We start from the raw sequence: 6,669 nt of genomic DNA, 5'->3' as shown, positions 1-6,669 counted from the left end.
AAAACCATAATTTTTCCCAGGCTTTCTAGATACTGGTTTGTGTTTTTTTTCCCCAACTTCAGACAATGGGAATGCATTTTTTTAGTGAATAATTCTATTCCTATAGCATGAAAACGACTGCAAATTTTGTTACTAATGTCAACAGAGGTGGAACCAAACCTGTAACAAAACATACTGCATCAGTGCTACAGCAGCATGTAATAGAGTGTTTTCTTACATACTTTAATGAATAAAGGGTAGTACTTTGCCCTTAAATGCCTTTTCATCTCAAATTTAAAGTGCAGTGTATTTCAAGTTGACACTTAAAGGACACTGTAGCCACTGTAGCTCCAGTCTTCCCTTTGCCTTTTAATATAAGGCGGCACCGAAGTCCTAAAGGTCAGACAAAGCCCATTGGGAACTAAGGTGCACAGAAGCTATCACTCTGCAACCTGCTCCAAGCACAGAAAAGTGTCCCTGATGCAAAAAGCATAGAGCTGTCATTAGCTCTAAGCAGGATCAGTACTGAAATGAGGATGAGCTACTGTTGATTCGGTTATGTTGCAGAGGTTTCTATGTTTTGTAACAGCAGAACCAAGCCCAGTCCTGATTCTTAAATGGTGGCTTGTTCACTGATTAGAGCCCTGGGAGAGCCCAGTCACTTGCTGGCAGGGTAAGGCTGCCTCCAGTCCAAGCTGTCTATCCCATCTGGAGACGGGGCAACTGCCATGCTGTATTAACATTTCTTCCATGGTCATCCTGTAAGAGTGTGACTCCCTGGACATCAGAAATTAAGAAAAACCCACATTAAACCAACTTGCAACTGAGATAGGGAGGCTCTTGGCCTTTAGCCAGCTAGCTTGCACCCTTGTCCTCATACTCATCCCTCTCAACAAAACCTGCTACTCCAGCATGCGCCCAGAAAAAGGACCCTTCTCAGAGGAACTAGTTTAAGCACAGGTTTTCTTTCACATCTTACTTCACCTGAATTCGATAAACATTAGTAAAAATGGGCTTTATTTTGTACAGTGTGAACAGAAACTTCCTCTCAGGATGCAGTTCAACCTGGCTTGAATTATAAATGATTTATAAGCAGCCGAATAAAACTCACCCCAAGCTATGGAGCATGACAGCATGAGGCACTCAGGCAGAGCCTGTCCTAGGCTCTCACCCTTATGGCTTCTATCTAGACACTAGAAAATAAATTGCTCTCTGATAGTATTTTCCTTCCTCATTTGGTGGAGATTCCTGTAATTCATTCTGTAAGAAAACATGACTAATGGATTCATAAGTAGAGGCTTTGTTTGTTTGGTTGGTTTGGAGAATTCAGTGAGACTGTGTTAAGGGTAAGCTGTAGTTCAGCCACAGAAACCCATCTCTGGGGTATTTTGGGCAAATGAGAGTATTTATCATCAAAGTTCCTGAATATTTTAAGGAGAAGAGAAAAGTGCTCTGGCATAGCATAACAAACAAGTGGAAATGCTTTCCTTCTATCTGGAATCGATGCTTTCTTTTTCCTCCTAATAGTAAGATGGCATTAAACCTTATAATGTGCAATTGACTACACTGCAGCAGCAGTGTCCCCTTTGACTTTGCAAGCAGTGCAATTACCCTGAAGCCTGCTGCTGGAGGAGGGCCTGCCAGGGGCGAAAAAACTGGCGGCTGGCAGGACCAGGACCCCATTTCCTTCCTCGCCTGGGGACCCATTCCAGCCATACCAAGCCACAGCACTGCAGGTAGCACAGGGCAAATAACTCTGTGCTCTGAGCAAGAAAGTAAATATCAAAATGACCATGAAAATTGCCCAACCGGTTAGAACTGGCTCCAGCCAGGAACTGAAGTTCTACCTCAAAATACTTAAATCCCATTTGGATGGCATAGATTTACATTCCAGATGAAGAATTAATGGCTTTCACACAATATCCTCAGCAAAGATGTCCCAGCATACCAACCTCTGTGGTTTTGGTAGCTGGAATTTGTAATTCCTCCAGGGGCTGCATTCTTCTAAGTGTTACTTCTATTTTTGGACTACTTGCTTTATTTAGAAAAGAACCTGTGCTCTTGTCAAACCGTACAGACGATATGAGTCATCTATACAATAACACTAAATTATCTCTGTTATGGCGCAGTTCATCATCATCACAAAGGGATTTATAGAAAACAAACATAGCTGACAGACTCTGCACTTAAGCTTCCTGTGTTTAATCCTTGTGCATGTTTACCCAGCTGAACAGTGTATTATTGAAAAATAGATTGTTATTAAAATGTTGGGTGTTGCAGAAGCTCCAAAGTCTCATTTTTTTTCCGAATAAGAATGAATACCATTCCTCTGATGATTTCCAGCTGCCTATCTATAGTCATCTGCCTGCATAATAGTTGTATGAATGCTAATGGCTATCCCGAAACTTTGACAAATAAATTTTCTTAAGGTTGTTAGGGCTGCTTTGTAGGCAGCAGTGCTTGCTCATTTAAATGCCTTAAAACACATCCTTCAAAAAGCACCATCAGTGGGCTCTAACCTTGGACAAAACAATACAGAAATTTATGATACAGAAACACAGCAAAGCAAAATATAACCAGCTTCTTGCAGCCTGTATATCTATAGCTATATAGCTTTTTAGAAGTGTCTCCCAAGAAGGAATCATTTATTTCCCAATTTTCTTGTTGCCTTTCTATTGCTTATCTAGTTTGGATTCTCAACAAAATGTTTTGGATCACCTTCTTTCTTAGGGAAATCTCTATAGCTGCAGGTTGTTACCTACAAATTGTTAACAATAATTGCATTTTAAAATGGTGTGTGGATCCAGTTCCCACTGAAAGGCAGTAGGAGTGGAGCACTCAGTTCCTTTAGGCGTTTAAGGTCTGCAAAATCCACTCAGAAGGAAAACCCTCTGATGAGCTGCTCCTTGATCTAAGGAGATCTCCTCTCCTCCATGATCCCTCTTGTGTGAGCTGGCAGCAGGTAATTATCTCCCCTCAAATGCACCATTTTCTAGGCTAAACAAGCCTGTCTTCTCTCTGCTTGTAAACCTGGCATTTCTTCTTCTGATTGCCCCTGCAGCCCCCCACTGTACCAGTTACCTCTGGAGCACAGATGGGAAGACCCATGCCTGATATTCTTGGGGAGCTTTCACCCACCCCACCACTCTTTCTCACCAGGTAGCTGGCCTAACATGACTCTACTGTCATGCTTATTTCCTGTATATTCAGGTTGCCTCTTTCCTCCCCAGTTTCAAGGAAGGCCTCAGCCCCAGGTTTGTGATGTTTACAGAAGCAAGCTCAGACACCTGATCTAGCATGTAGCCTGAGATGTGATGTTCTCAGGCTTCCCATCAAAGTTGTTCTACTGCCCTGAGAGATTTGATATTCATTCAGGTAAAGAGAAAGAACAATTCCTTCCTGGTGGTTCAACTGCTCATCTCAGAAACTTCAGGGCTATAGTCTGCTTCAATGTGGTGTGTCTATGGGAATTTGCTACAGAATATTTGGGTGTATTAAGCACTGAGGTGTTTCAAGAAGAGGCAGCAACTGAAAGGAATTTAGGTAGCAAATACATGCTACCTAAATGTATAGACTAGGCACCCTAGTTGACTTAGAGTTTGAACTTTTCTCATGTACCTTTGCTATAGACAAACCATGACAAGCCTATGAAGGAGATAGTAATTCCTGTACTAAGGGAATACTTCCTGTGCTGCACATGCTGATTAACTGAGGGTTTAAAAGATATGCTGAATAATATCCAGATCTTCAAGTGTATTTAGGTGTTCTGTTCCTATGGGCAACTAGAATACAGACTGCCAATATGACAGGAGACAGTGTAATGACATGCATTACGCAGTTAAGGCTTTAGGAAAATGCACATGCATGTGGGAGGATAAGTTAAGGTTGCCCAGGCAATCCAATTTCTAGCATTTCCTATATTTTCTGCTTTTGACTTTGCAACCTACATGTTCACTTATAACTTTCTGTTGTAGTATGTAGGCATGACTTGAATTTACATCCTTCTTGCTAAAGAAGTTATATTAAAAATGTGAAGCTGTCAGTATCTTTCCACTTTATAACAAGGTTGGCTCATGCCATGTTCAGTGAGGGCTTGTGCCATCCTGGCTTACCTCCCTGAGCAGGGCAGACATGTATCCAGGGCTTCCACCAGCAGAGCTGCAAGACCAACTGCTGCCTGGTGACAGCCAGAACTGGGATAGGTGGTAATCTAAGTGCTGCCTTCACTGTCTTGAGTTCTCGGGAATGTAACTTCTGTGTGATGAATCCAGGAAGTTAAAGGATCTGCAGAGATTAGATTTACAGATGGTATATGCAAAAAGCTCTTCATTTGGGTAGCAACTGAGAGAAGCTGCACCAGCCCCAGTGCTCCTCTGCCGGTGAAAGCATCTTCCTACAGTTTGCCTGGCACAGCAGGACTTCTCAGTGACCTTTCCTAATGTAAACCAGGGGTTAGCCCCTTGATGAACTGACTGTTGTAACACAAGGTGAAACTCACCAGCAACGGCTCTTCAATGCCACAGTTTTTAGAGGGCTTAATATAGATCCTGAAGTACTCCTAAAATGGAAAACAAAAATTCTGCTAAATCCTCTCGTATACATTTTTTGAATGAAGCATTAGAGCTCGTATTAATTCAAGAGATTCCGTCATTTGGCCTTCCTCCACTCTGCCTTTTCAGATCAAACAGGCATTCTGCGTGCAGAGCAACTGCTTGTACTGTGGGGGCACAAACCAGCACAAAAAAATACTGGCAGCAGATGGGCAGCCCTGAATGGAAAAGAAAACCTTGAGCTTTTCGCTGCTTGGATTAGAGTTTGGGAGAGTTACATAAGGAGGAAATGGGGAAAAATATGCAAGCTTGAGAGAAGATAAAATCTGATTAAAATGCAGACTAATATAATTGCAGAACATTACTCAGCCTTCCTTGTGGAGAGAAAAAATTCCTGCTACTGTGCTGCTATAGAAACCACATAGGGTCTGCAGGTAGGTGAGGGTGCATGGAACATGTCCCTACTTTCCTCCCCCATTTCTGCCCTGGAATGAAGATCGTATCTTGCTCAGTAAGCTTAGCCCTCACTGGCCAGGAGATCTCTCCCAGCACACAGAGAAGTTGTTTTCCTGTTTATGTAGTGTCTTTTAATATCCCTGTTCCCTCCCTTTTTTGCTTTGCTCTTGGGAAGCAATGCAGAGCTATGTCAGAGGAGGGGGTAAACTCGGGTCTTCTTGAGCTTTTCACAGGGATTGGTTGACTTGGCTCTACCTATTGGGAGCATGGAACATATGTACTGTGCCATGAACAGCCAGCTTTCTTGTACTTACTCCTACAAAACCAAAGAGATAATCCACAGTACTTTGGAAAATAAATACTTACCTGGAATGAGCAGATGTGGTCCGTGTTCCTGAACACTGCGTCCACATCGCTTGTTTCCCTGAAGGCACACAGTTAATTACCAGAGCACTAGAGAACAAAGTATTGTCCATTCCCTGGCTGTTGATGGAAGTGTTTTTACAGAAGGTGTTAAGCTGCATACGAATTTACCCTCTGAGCAGTGCCATAGAATATACTATAGAAATGCATCCCTGAAGTGTGAAAGTGTGTATTTGCACCAGTTCTGACCCACACCTTGTCTCTGACAGCAGTCACTTTTGCTACTAAGAGGAAGGGATAAGAAGTTTTGCATTGAAAAGCCTGATGAGAAAGCCTGTCCACACTCCATTAGAGCTCCTTCTGGCCCAAAATACTTGAGAGACTGGTGCAAAATTTGAGGAGATTAAATTACTGCTCCTTAAGAATTTTATGCTAGCATAAAGTACTGTAAAAATGCACTTTCTCATAATTTATAAATGAACACTCCTTCTTGGAACAGCGATAACTATCATTTTTGTCCCAGTGCCTTCCTACAGCAATTGTCCCAGTGGCTCAGTTATGTATTTTAGACGAACATATTTTGTATCTCATTTTTTCTGCAAGTTCTACCTTTCAATCTGGCTGATTGTTTTGCTCTTGGTGCTCTGACACAGGGGGAGAAGATCCCATTCTTCAGTTATTTTAGCATTTTCATCCAGTCATTAATTAATCATCATCTCCTTCATAAAATCAGTTTACTGAGGTGCAATCTCATTTTCATCCCCTTTTCCATTTATGTGTTGGAGACACCTCTTGCTGGCACACATTGCTATACGTTAGGCCTAAATATTTATTTATTTCTGGAATGGTGTTAGAATATTCTCTGTAGGCCTCTACAAAGGATCTCTTGGTCATTCAATCTCATTGCCACTGCAGTCAGCCACACCATGTAATCCCTTCTAGAAACAACTCCAGCTCCATTTAGAAGTCAGACTTGATTTCCTCCCTGCCACTCCTGCTGGAGGACTGTTCTGGTGTTTTGCTACTCCAGCTGCAGAGCTGAACATACCCACTTGTTCTCACAGTAATTTCAACTTTTCTGGCTCCCTCATTTCCTAAGTCCCACTTTCTTTGTTTTGACAAACTGGATACACTAAGCGTTTTTATTCTCCTCTGAAATGGGTTGTTCTGATCATCAGAGTGACTTTTGTCCATACTTGTTCCATTTTGATTTACTCTTGACTGCTGACAGAACCACACATTGCACTGCAGATCTTTTCTGAAATTGCTTATCTATCTGACATTGCTGGTTTTAAGTTTCCCTTTTTACACAGTCCCTACT

This window comes from Pezoporus occidentalis, unplaced genomic scaffold (genome assembly GCF_034315485.1).
Source record: "Pezoporus occidentalis ecotype Australia unplaced genomic scaffold, CSIRO_AGI_Poc_V1 ctg1, whole genome shotgun sequence".
NCBI classification, from domain to species: Eukaryota; Metazoa; Chordata; class Aves; order Psittaciformes; family Psittacidae; genus Pezoporus; species Pezoporus occidentalis.
Note: the sequence above shows the minus strand (reverse complement) of the source record.